The following is a 13,359-nucleotide window of genomic DNA, read 5'->3' on the forward strand; positions in this document are numbered from 1 at the left end:
TATGAAAAAATACTTTCAAGAGATAGATAATATCAGCTCTTTGAGTGGCTATGAAGGCCATGCAAATTATAGCTGGGATATGTCCATATCCATGGGATGTGTCTCATGATCCCTAAGGAGATCCATAAAAGTGCTATCTGACGTTAATAAGACACTGTGGAAAATGTGATGTCATTTCAGTTGCTATAGATGTCCTGCTTTTCAATGCTAGTAAAAGCATAGAAAGAGTATTTAAAAATATATTGTTCTGTCTTCTTTGAAACGGACCTATCAATGAGACCCTAGACAATATAATGAGTCATATTCACGATGCCTTTTGTGCTTATGTAAATATTTCTTTACCAGACCAATTCCATACATCATTCTTTTAAAAAATATTAATTTCAGACATTTGTTCATTAAAATATTATTTTTCCAATGTTCAAGAGTACCTTACCTCACATTCTGTAAGGGTTCAAACTTACTTTTGCTGTTTGTTTGTGTCAGAGACTGCTTCATGACAGCAAACATGCAGTGCTCCAGGACCTGATACATTGATATTCAAGCTCCTAGTTGACAGCTGCTCTGTTAGTGCCAAACTAATTTGACAAACTGCCAGTTCTCCCAATGACAAATTAATAACTTATGTGAATTATTGTCTGGAGCCACAAAGCACATTTCAGCAACAAATTCCATCCATGACGGAATGTTTTGAACACGACAAACAAATGGGTGAAATATGTCAACTACTGAAACTTTGCGAGTCGTCTGTCTCGAGTCAGCACGCCATTGTTCACCCTCTCAAGCAGGCTGGTGAAGTTTCAGGAGGCAATTTGGTGTATATCACTACATGCACAAGGGTGTCAGCTATCAGAAAACACTGCTGACGTTGCAGAAGTAGAATCTTTAAGTGAACGCAGTTCCTCTTTCAATCATACGGTAGTACCTTATGAGCTAACACACAAGGCAGAGTAAAACTGAAGGATGTGATGGCAAATCCTCATACAGTATTTTCAATGGAAGCAGATAGTAGCCTGAGAGGATAATGTAACTGAAAAAGCACATAATGAAAAAAGAATGTAATAACCTCCTAAACTCATTCCTAGCATTGCAGAATAAGAGGCACAGCCTTCAGATTGTGCTTAAGGGCCTCTCACTCAAAGGTATGTACATGTGTGATTCCACCCAAACAGCCAGACATTTATATTTATTTCTTTGACCCAACACATAAGCGCAGCAAAATGATATGCACTTTCCAATACTACAGGTCTTATTTCTCTACCTGATTCTTATTTCTGACACCCCCCCCCCCCCCCCCCCCGCACCCACACCGCAGGAAGCTGTCAGAGTGATCGGGACAACAGACCTAACCCTTTGAGGTCTAAAGACAAGTTCAGACCGAATATTCCTGACGTGACAGAAGCGTTTTAGAATGATGTGGAGAGGAGTTGCAGCAGTATGACCTACTGTCTCAGAACGTCTGATGCGGGCGCATCCTGTCGCAGGTGATAAAGCTTGTCTAGTTTTATAAAAGAGTCACAAGTTTCAGCCAGTCACGTCGCAAATCTTTGGTCTGAACTGGGCTTAAAGTCACAAATATGTGATTAGATTCTTAACGGAATATTCTGACGCTGATATTCTGTACTAATCACACTGACTTTTGAAAAACATTCCAAAAAAACTTACTCTCCAAAAGGGTTAATTGGCACCTTCTGGCACAGACTGAAGACCCACTACTTCAGACCACAGCTTGGCTCCTCTCCCATTCTCACCCCTTATCACTCCCGTCTTACGCAGTCATTCTGGTTATTTATGGTATGCTATGGTTTTCAGATGGCATTTGAAGGATGTCTGCATGCATTCATGATTTGGTTCTATGTTAGCATAGTTAACTGGTATTTATGCTCCAGTTATGTTACACATAGACATGCTAGACTGGTAATGTTATTAGCTGGGTCTGGCAACACTGCTGGTAATATGACTGCTAGTTAAAGCACCTATTGTAAGTTCTCTTATAGCATAAGATGTTCTGGATAATAACATCTGCTTAATTAGTGTCATGTAATGAAATGTATTATTGGATCATATTCACATATAATAACAAACACTGTGTGCTATAATTCGGGTAGTTAACAGCGCACACAGTTCACACAGATGCCCTTGCTACGGGCCTGCGGATAAATCTTCCTGGTATACACGTCATCCCAGATAAAATGTAATAAATATTAGCGCAGTGGTTTAGGGACCATCTGTTCCAGGTGAACTGATCCTCAGTACGACGTGCATACACAGACAGGCAGGACGGCATGCATCTCATTCATATTTACAGCAGTGCCTAGAGTGGAGGTCGCCCTCTTACCCCCCGATCTGGGACTGTGCATCCAAAGTCACGTTAGGATCGCATCCCTGTGCCAAGTGCTCTGGCAGCAGCACGCTAAAGCCCGTGCTATCTCAGAAGAGCGGTGGAACCAAAAACGCCAAAATGGACCATTGCTCCTTTGTCCCGTGGTCGCTTCTGCCGAGAGAAGCCCCAAAAATAATCCTCCGGAAGCGAGCGTCTTCAGTGCGCGGTTCGGTTTTTCGTCTGAACGAGGATCAAGACGCTGGCTTTTCTCGGGAGAACCCAGACGCGATGAAAAAAAACCACAGCGTTTATTTCCTCTGAGTTCCCGGTCCTTCTGCTGCGGTAGTAATTGGTTCTGCTAGGAGAATGCGGGGGCGATTCTGCTAATAAACAGGCCCCCCATTTCAGAGCGTGCGGATCTCCCAGGCATCCTCAGAACAGGGCAGCCGATTGGGCAGCCCCTCTGACCTCACAATTACAGGCCTGTCATGACCGCTACTGCAGCCGGAGACAGCTTATAACGTGACAGTACTACAATCGCTGTAGACTGGTTGGAAAATGTCCCCCTTTTTTCAGCAATCTCTTCATTTGCACGTCATAATAATTTCAGAAAGCGTACGCCATTTTCTTTGTAGATAACATGCTATAAAGGCACCTATAAATAACCCCGTCAGGAATACTGGAGGGGGGAGGGAGACATCGCCATGGAAACAGATGGCTTTTAGAATAGTAACAATGTTTCTGAATTGCTAATATGCAGCTGTGAACCGCATCACCCCTAACATTTTCCGTTCAGAATGCTTCGGTTCACGCTGCCATTCCTAACAATTAGACCGAGCAGACGAACATCGGGTCCATACGAACAGGCAGGTAATTTTCACAGGGCTCAAGCTGAATATTTCATCATAAATGGAGATTAAATGCAGCTACAATTAAATATCCCTTTGGGCCACAACGAAGGATTATTGGAGTAATTTATTTTTAATAAATTTTGTGTCACGGCTTCAGCAAGACATGTTGGTGGCATTTCAAATGAACCTAATGCCTCTAATGTGCCCTGACACCAGTGCAGGATTAAGAAATAATTGGACAGCAAAGATGAAGCCAATACGCATGTTTTCCCCCCGGAGGCTCTGGTGTTGCAGTGAGATGTTACGGATTTAGTCCTGAATAAGGATTCAATACAGAGTCAAACATATAAGGGTAATATGTCAAACGCAAGTCTATCTTGATGAGTAACGTCATCTGTTAAGCAAATGAGTACTGTAGGCAAGCTATGTAGTTATGTAGGCAAGTTTTGTAGGCAAATGAGTTATGTCTTGCCTCATTCACTTATATTCACTGACATTTTAAGAAGGTCACAGTCAAAATTAACTACATTTCACAAAAGATTATAATTCCCAATTATAAAATTGCATACACAAACACAATAAAATGAACTAAAGCATATCTTACAAATTATTAATACATTTATTAATAAAATCCAACTTTAAATGGATAATGGTTTAAAGTTGCAAACAACACCCTTCAACATGCATTGCACACATTAATGTGAAAGCGCCTGGGAGATCCATAGTCCAATTCTCAACCCATGTACTCATCCCTCCACGTGTCTGGGGTTTGATTCTCCATCATGGCACCTTTTTTATCCTGTCTCTGTATCTAAATCTCTATGTATTCCCCTGTCTGAATAAGAGTGAACACAAGGAGGCCAGACTCCCCACTCTCTTTTAAAATAAAGATGCCCGTCATCAACCCCATCAACCATGCAATAAAACATTATTCAAGGAAATCGGTATTTACAGTAACTAGCATTTGCAAATGTAAGTGCATCCAATCATAGTCCTTTTGCACTGCTTTTTAAAAAATTCTGTTTTGGATATCTTTGAAGAAAGAGCCAGATTGTCTGTGCAAATCACAAATTTCACATCCTTACTGTATCTTTATATAAGAAATAATGCTGAGTAAGCAGCAGGTGAAGTCAGCCCACTTGAACGTGTACGAACATATTTTGAATATTTAATATGGTTTCACATTTCAGGCCAATTCATGAATGCTTCCCCATGTATATTCTCACTACTTCACCCAGGTAATACAGCTTTACAGCACTTGGCAACATGCAAAAACACAGGGACAAAGGAGAGACTCCTAGAATTATATTATTCAGTTCAAAAGATATTGGGTATATGCTAATTGAATGAGAATCATATTTATTCAGTTAGTGTAATATAAAAACAGTGATGCTGTGTGTGGGATACCTTTATTTTTACCAAAAAAAGAAAAGAAAAAAAAAGATGGTGGACAAAAGAGGAGGGCATCAGTTATGTAAAAAGTGAAATAATGAATGGGCTGGTGTATATTTTTATGTAATGTAGCTGAAGCAAAGATTTAATTGCACAAAGAAAAAGGATCTTGAGAAACATTTGTGAAATACCACTGTGACCTTTAACATGAGGATCAATACTGGTACAGATAATGTCAGACATGACCTCCTCCTTTCCTTATGATCACTTGAAGCTTCAATAATGACATGGAAAGCATGTTCAATGTTAAGTATGGGGAGCGGAACACCTGGTCGACTCATCTCTGTCGTCTGTTTCTCAAGATGAAGCTATACGATTGTATCTGTGTTATAAAGCCTGCCAACAGACTGCCAAAATGTTCACAAACACAAATAGATGTTGTATTATACACTCCGTCTTATCAGTTTTCTTTGTGCTATTGAAATTAATCTGCAGCGGCTCAACTCAGTACACCACTCTTTGCATGCATTTGTAATCCAACAAGCCAAAAGTGTAGAGGAGTTATTTAGAACAATAAACAGACATAGAGACAGACTTTGTGATCCTGAATCTGACATTTGTGACCTGCAAATCAATTAGGTTTTAAAAATAATAATTTTATTACTTTGCTTTCCAGGTACTCCAAACTACACAGCTTACCTTTGTTTTAAGGTATTATCATTGTCTACAGGTGGATATCGTATTGATGCAATTTAGGATCTTAGTCAGTGAAACAATAACAGTGCCCTAACTGAGATTTGCAAACCAGTTACATGTTAGCTCAGTTCCTCAACTACTGTACTCTAACCAGTTCCACAGGAACATTCATAACATTTGCTTAATGTTTCATCAATATTAATTCTCAGTAAACTGAGTTGTATATTCATATTGGTAATAAAACAAAAATCAGATACAATTCTACAATATGATTTTACTTTTGAGCTTGTTACCTGAAAGCAGTAGACCTATGTAATACAGACAATGTAAAGGAAGGAAAGGAAAAAATGTATACAGAAGAAATGGTGTTCACATACCAAGCAACAACAATTTACATTTTCAGAGGAAATGTAAAGTCAATTTGCCAGTGTTCTGCTGCTTATCTGGTTACGTTAATTGCCGTCAATGAAAAGTTTCTCACTAATGTCTCCATGGCTTTGACCTTTGACTTTAAGGCCTAAAAAATCCTGGGGTACAGTGAAAACCATCAATAATTTTCAGTAATAATCAGAATTTTAGAATATTACAGAAATCACTGCAAATTAGAATTTTGCCTTTTGACCTCAGGCCCTGGGAACCGGCAATATATCTGAGTCAAGTTTAATTGAAATCTGTGCACAGACTGCCTGCATTATGAGACTGAAAAACACAGATCTACAGAAAGACAGAAACATAACGCCCCTTTAGCCGATGCTGCACAAAAATACCCTACAAGCGAAGGCTGTGACAGACACCGTGATTGGACAATTTGAATAGAGGTCTGTTCCCATGACTGACTTGTCTTACAGAATTACTGTCAAGATGACTAGCGGAGCACAATCAAAACCTCGGGCACAAAACGGTCCTCCTAATCTTAGCACATACAGTACATGTGCTGTGGTCTGACTGCTAATGTGAAGAGTGTGCGCAGGGATACATGGTGCTGAACTATATGTATATTATTTCATATATGTACCACCAGGAGGAAAGAGGAAACTGCTGTTGGAGGAGGAGCACCAATAATAATGTTAATTCCTCCTCAAAATGACAGAGAAAGGTCCTCTGAACCTTGGAGGAGACCCTGCAGCCCTGCCAACAAGGCTAAACCACATCACATTTACAGAAACACATCCAAGAGAGTAATGAGAACCACAGTAGGGGTATTCAAATGAGAAATTCAGAGAGTGCCTTGTTTTATTTAGATTTTTCCTGCTTCCACTGTATCCTTATTTTTATTTAACTACAACAGGCCACTTCAATGAGGAACAACATTACCGAACTCTCTGTATGCCATCTGGTCAAAGGCTTCCTTTATAGCCATCGCTTTATTGATATTAACACTAATACCCATATTAAAACAACAATAAAAAACAGGAAAAGCACAATCCCATCACAGACCTTAGTGACTGTGTAAAACCATGGGTTCAGATGAGCTGGAAGGTCACACAACCTCTCTGATAAAAGTGCTTTCTCTACATCTCTCCAGCAATAGAGGTTTTTAGGATTAATATTCACAAACAGCTGAAGTTGTGTACCATTTTAATCAGTGAAAAGTGTATATGACCAGACTAGCACTCAGACATTAATTCGGAATGAAGGCTGGCTGTTATAGCAGACCTGTACAGAGCAATATGACTCTTCCAGGCAAAAAGGAAAAAAGTAATTGCAATAAAGTAATAATAATATGACGATGAGATAATGAATAGAATAACTTGCTGCGAAATAAGTTTTAAAAGAAGAGGAAAAATAAGTTATCAAACAGTACAAGGTTTCCCGCTTGGATCAAGGCCTTTTCTGAGAATTCAGTTTCTATTTCTGGCGCACCTCTCCTTTGAACTTATCATTATCCATTAGTGAGTGCATCAGCGAGGCGCTGAAATGAGGGTTCAATTTCACGACCCTTTCCAGGTAAAACCCAGAGAAGGAATAGGTGCTACGCGTGCTGGCACATCCGCCGTTTCTCTCCCTGGGAGCTTTTCTGCCCGTTTTTGCCGTCCACAGAGGGCAGGACGGCGGCAGGCAGGCTGTATTAGTCTGCGGCACAGGAGCCGACCACAAAACCCAAACCGCAAAGCGACTCAATCCTTCACCGGGGCAGTAAATAACAGCCAAACCACAGTGGGGCGGGGGGGCGGGGGGGTGGGGAGACAGCGGACAGACGCCGCCGGTCTGGTTTTTGGAGGTTTAGCATTCAGGTGCCGTCCCGTCTCCCGCGTGTGTTTATTAGCCCCGCGCTGTCAGAGACCGCTCCCCTGGGAGGCCTGTCACATCCCCCCCGTCCGCAGGGGGCTGACAGGAGTGAGGGGGGAGGGTGGGGGGAGTGACTGCGAAGGCCACGCAGGCCACGCATCTCCCCCTGCCTCGTCTCCTCACGTGAGCCCTGGCCCGGTCGCGTGCCCCGCGGGTTACCGGCATCACTCCACCGCTCACCCGCGCTGACGCCGCGTAGACCGCGGCTGCTTTCCCCTGACGAGCGTAAGCAGACGTCAAAACAATCCCGCCCGCCAGGCCTTAAAAACAGCCGGAACCTGACCCAGGAGTGTCAGTGTTACTGGGCCTACAGCAGGCTTTCGCAGAAACATCAGCCAAAGTCATTTGTTTTGGCAGTAAATTATTTGCCTATAAAAAGGCTGATTTCAGTCCCCCTCAAGTTTCAAATGAGAACTACAGCACGGTTTAGGACTATGCGCTTCTTCTCAGAGGACTACAAACTGTAATATGTGTACAGACAGAATGATCTTTCAGGGGTTACCGGGAGCAGTATGCGCGCGTGTGTGTGTGTGTGGGGGGGGGGGGAATCTATGACGTCACTCAAACTTATGAATCCATTATGCATAATGGGCACATTAAAAATAGAAAGCGCCGGAGAGAGGGGGACTGTCTAAGAAGAGAAAGTGCCGGAGGGCGCATTCTGCAGCTCGCTGGGGATACGTCAGGATCCCTGTCTTCAGATGCGCGTACATGTCTCAGCCCACTCCCATGCATGATTCAACGCAGCGGGGGCCAAGCCGCCGCTTTCACAATCTCCCCACGCTGGCATTCTCTAAAAACCCTTCCGCAGCTTCCTCAAAGATCAGGGAAATCATACATATGCAAGCGGTGCCAGCGGGGCTGGAGGTGGGGGTGGCAGAATCACGGAGGGGCGGGTGGGGGGGACAGATAGGAGCCCGTCCTTTCAGGGGAAAATAATTGCAAGGCCAGGAAATCAAAGAGATTCTGTGTGCAGTGCAGAGCTCAACACCGCTGTAACTTCACTAAGGCTCACTGATAACTGCCCCTGGTATTTTCCCTTTTTTGTGAGCAACTCATTAATGGTCAACACTGCCATAAAAAAACTCTAGCATTTGCAGCTTTGCTTCTTTTTGTATTTAAGATTTTCACTTTTATGCTAATTCTGGCCTGGAGCATTACAAAAAAATATTAAACAATATTATGTCCACAATATGCATTGTTGCCTAATTGCTTATACAGTAATATAAATGATGTGATAATTTTCCAGGAATTCAACAATTTGCCCAGGCTGACAAATAACTGAACATACTCAATTTTTAAAGTGTCCCATAAACATTTATTAAGCAAACATCAGTGAAATGAACCTTGGCACACGGCACTGTGGCACGGGAGGTGTTTTGGTGTTTTGCCTGTCACCTCTCTGCCTGCCAGGGCGGAAGCTCTGGATTGTGACACAACACGGTGGTGTCAGCCGTGTGTCGCAGCAGCCAGGCGGAAGCGCAGAAAATCTCAGCGCTCGCCACTTCAAGCTAACACCGTGTCTCTCCCCAGAAAACGTCTTGCCGTATAAAGGCTTCGCCCCAGCCCAAAGCCAACCAAAACCGCTGCCAGAATTCAAGGGCTGTGTCCGGTGAGAGTTGTTTTCGTTACGCTACCGTCAGAGCGACCCGACGCATTCCGCGCTTCTGAAGAGTTTCAGAATGATTCAGTGGGATTCGGCGTTCCTTCGGCTTTATGACGCAGCCCACGTCAACAGCAGGTCTGAAATAGACGGCGCTTCGGAATGGGAGGGATGACGGCTGCTTAATGATGCCGGGCCGTTTATGTAAAAGAGCGACGCGTTCCTGGCTGTTTGTTTCCCGAGCGGCTTGGCGCTGGCCCAGGAGACGCTCGGCCCTGGCATCGTCCCACTGCGTTTGCCCTTCGGCCCCAACTCCCACACTAATGTGCTTCACTGGCCCGCGCAGAACGAAGGAGGACAGCTCATAAAAATGGCTGCAGTCTTAGGATTCTCAGGCACAGACAGAGATCACACACATAATCTGCAGCATTAAGTGACGATGACGAGGATGCGCTTGAATTGAGACTATTATTACGGGGAATTGGAACTGCTCCAGTCTAGGCATATGTCTGGTTGTTCCTCTCATATTCAATTTCTCAAACATTGTTCTCAAGTTTATTGCACTCCCACAGTGAATTCTCCTCATCAAATCTATCTATGGCAGACCTGACAAGCCTGTCACTGTATAAAATGAACGGCATTCACATAAAACATATAAAGGTGTTTACTGGAACATCTGTTGAAAATTAATTTCGTTTAATCAGTATTCCATTGTTGGACACTCTGCACCTTTCACCCAATTAACTAAAGTGCATGTCACTCAACCCACATACTCAACCTGCATACCTGCCTGGAAATTGTTGAGGACATCCCCATGCCTCTAGGGCAATTCATTTCTGACAGAGTGACATAAAAACCAACATTAATAATGAAAATATTAATGAAAAAAACAACCTTTTGTCAGCTATCCAGCAGCGATGCTCAATGGTCATCCACGGTCCTACCCAAAGGTGGTTAGCCTGGGTGAACTCTCAGAAACAACTGCAATGCAGTGACAGAAACCCAAATCCTGAACAAATGGGGTGCAAGAGAGAAGAATCCATATGGATCTCTAACACTGATGAAAAAATACCAGAGGACATTCTTTTAAAAATCATATGAGTTCCTAGGTTCTACAAACTTTTTCTTATTCATAAAGAACTATGCAAACCACCATGTATATATAAAGGTATGTGTGACACATTGGGAGAAAATAATGACTATGATAGGGCTGCTTTAATCATCGGGTTTCATTGTGTGATGCACTGAAGAGTCTGATGATGAATTGTGAGTGTGTCAGTAATGACTGTAGCTGGCAGTCTGGCAGGGTGGCTCATAATTAGCCAATGACGTCACCCTGGATGGAAGGTTCTTAGTCCTAGGCTTTGGTCCTGCAATTTGTAAGAGTAACTCCTGGTTGAGGACATGTGCGGCACCAACTGCAAGTGATTCAGTGACAGCGCCACCTTGTGGTAGGCCAAGGGGTGAACACGGTCAGCACCTGGGGCACTTGTCTACACGTGTCCAGAAGATGGGGCAGCAGAGAGAGGGATGAATTAAAATAATTGTAGGTTCTATATTGGGAGGAAACCGGGGAAAAAAAAGGGTCTAAAAAAATAAAAGCATGATGATGCATTTAGGCCAAGGGTTTCTTTGCCCGAATGCAAAGTTGCAAAAAACAAAACAAAAATTAGAAATAAAGAAAAAAGTCTTATTTATATTAAATAAGAAATTGTTGTCTCATAATATTGGCAGGTCTAGAGTGAGTGCAGCAAGTTGTACGCATAGTCTAATGTCCATCCTGACAGGAATACCAAGAGTTTCTTTAAGCTGTAGTGACGCACTCCTCATTAAGTTCTCACATACGTAACGTACCTCTGCAATGTAAACAAAGTTTTAGTAGGAAATGAGGAACTGAGTCCAATTGTACTAAGCTGTAATATGGCCCATGGATGATGGAAGAGATCTAGTTAGGTGAATGGTGTGTAGTTCATTGAGGAACTGAAATATAAATCCAACAAACAGATACAAATTTTAAGGATTAAGAAGTGTCAATGCAATCAAAACGTCACACAGTCCATGTGGTTCAGTGACTCAAAAGCCTAATTCAAAAATCAGCAATATTGATAAGGAGAACTGCATTCTTTTCACGATTCAAATGATTTTTTGAGAGGGTTAAATGAACAACCAATAATTAATTTACTAATTTATTTTTTCACAAATAAAGTAATTATTTTGGTTTAATAAAAAATGGTTTAGGCCAAAAGGACTTTAGATTGGTGTCTTGTGGTAAAAAAACAAAACAGCTTACCGAGACCTCATTGATTGTTTCATATTTTTAAAAAAGAGAACTGAATAATGCATATTCATGGGTGAAAAAGCAGAAGAAAGGAAGAAAAAACTATATAAACACAAAAATACAATACCAGCTATGAAGAAACTTTCAGTGTGCAAACGTACTTTAGCATTAAATTATTTGTCAGTTTTAAATTGTCCATTCATTCAGAAGTATTTACAGTGGGACTGGGGAATTTCATGTACATTCAGGTACTGTATAAAAGGCGGTTGAAGTTCTGTCAGAATATCACTGCCTTTTCTTTATGGTCATGCAGTCTGATAATCTTTTGACTCTTCAAGGTGTATGGTAAATATTGGTAAATATTATTGGTTTTTCATTTGACTACTGGCTCACTGGTAATGCATGCTGGGTATTGGGGTGTGCACACTTGGCTATGCGCTGTCCTTAGTCGCTGCTGGGCACAGTATGCATGCTTGGCTGTCAGGGTCACCCTCTTGCACAGCTGTGTATGCAGCCTGGGTGCAGCGCACGCTCAGAACTGAATAAAATCTCTCCTTAATTCCTGAGAGTTTCCCTAGATGTAACTTGAGCTGTAACCATGGCTCAGTAGGTGCTATGACTCACTGTGACCACAGCTCATTGCGTTCACCCCAGAAACTTCCTCAGATGTGATGGAACCCAGCCTAATTGATATGCCACACAACTTTACACCAGATGTCCCGCATGACAGTTATATCATAAATAATCCAGATAAACGCTCCACAAATGCCACTGTTTACAACATAATCAAATTTGGCCTGTCTAAAAAATGCTTTTGCTTTTTTTCAGTTGAATATAACAGATGGTAACAGGCATATGTAAAAGTTGATTATGGCACAACGCTGACCAAAAATTTGGAAAGGTCTTTGATTTCTGTGTTTTTGTCCCAAACACCGTTATGAAATGGTTTATGCACATGTCTCTAACTGCTACCAACATGAACCCAAACAAAACAAGTACTTTGGATTTCTTTTGACAACATTAACAAGAAGGCAGAAGCAAGCTAAGGGGCAAGAGTCCCTGTATATGTATGCCTCTCGGAATGTCTGACTAGATCCAGCCTTTGGTAATAGAGTGGTACAGTTTCTAGTCCAACAACATGGATGCGAGTTCATATTTTTGAGCTATGGGTTCCCTCCTCAGATTTACAATGCTTTTTTTCCCATAGGGATTTTGTTTTCTGTAGAAAATATGGTCTGTGGTTAATGTAAGCCTAAGAGAGTTTCACGTTTTATTCTAAGAGATATATTACATTCATATGTCAACGTTTTGTGCTTTAAAAAAGTAAGTTGTTATATTGAAACTACAACAATGGTTATATTCTGGCACCCGCCACACAAGTTTCATACTAGCCTGCCTGCATGCGACAATCCTTTTAGTTTCAATATTAGCAACATACTCTTTAAAAGCACATAACAGCTTCAAAATTCACTGTTTATATATTAGCGGTGCGATTTATCTCGTAGAACAAAACGTGAAACTCTCTTAGGCTTACATTAACCACAGACCATATTTTCTACAGAAAACAAAATCCCAATGGGAAAAAAAGCATTGTAAATCTGCCAAGGGAACCCATGACAGAAGAATCTTCTGAGTTCGCCTACAAGAAGATGTCATTACCGTAACCCTCTATTACCATGCATCAATTCAGAAATACTTTTTCCCCTGGTCAAATTTGAATTAGTTTCAGTACCAGAACTGGGGAAATATTTGTCATTCCAGTTATATTGTCTACACTGTTCCCAATAGCTTCATGGCATCCTCAGCTTGCTTGCATGGATGTCTATCTTCTTACATCTCTAAGCAGCACAGCAACCCTGCTTCCCTTTATTAAAATGGCTACACACATTGCTGCTTTGATTAAGTCGCTTAAAGTTTCTTTAAATCT

At 41.8% G+C, this 13,359-nt stretch overlaps 1 protein-coding gene across 6 annotated transcripts in view; it reads right to left on the reverse strand.

The window, feature by feature from the left end:
• dlgap1b (discs, large (Drosophila) homolog-associated protein 1b) overlaps nucleotides 1–13,359 on the reverse strand; it is a 137,554-nt gene that overhangs the window by 72,719 nt on the left and 51,476 nt on the right. Inside the window, exon 1 of one of the 6 annotated variants that reach the window (XM_064332808.1) lies at nucleotides 2,339–2,808. The exons of the other annotated variants lie outside the window; for them this stretch is intronic. The gene's annotated coding sequence lies outside the window, so the exon portion shown is untranslated. Of the gene's footprint in view, nucleotides 1–2,338; nucleotides 2,809–13,359 lie in introns of those variants that run through there. 6 annotated transcript variants of the gene reach the window in all.

The sequence above is a fragment of the Anguilla rostrata genome, chromosome 4, assembly GCF_018555375.3.
Source record: "Anguilla rostrata isolate EN2019 chromosome 4, ASM1855537v3, whole genome shotgun sequence".
Lineage (NCBI taxonomy): Eukaryota > Metazoa > Chordata > Actinopteri > Anguilliformes > Anguillidae > Anguilla > Anguilla rostrata.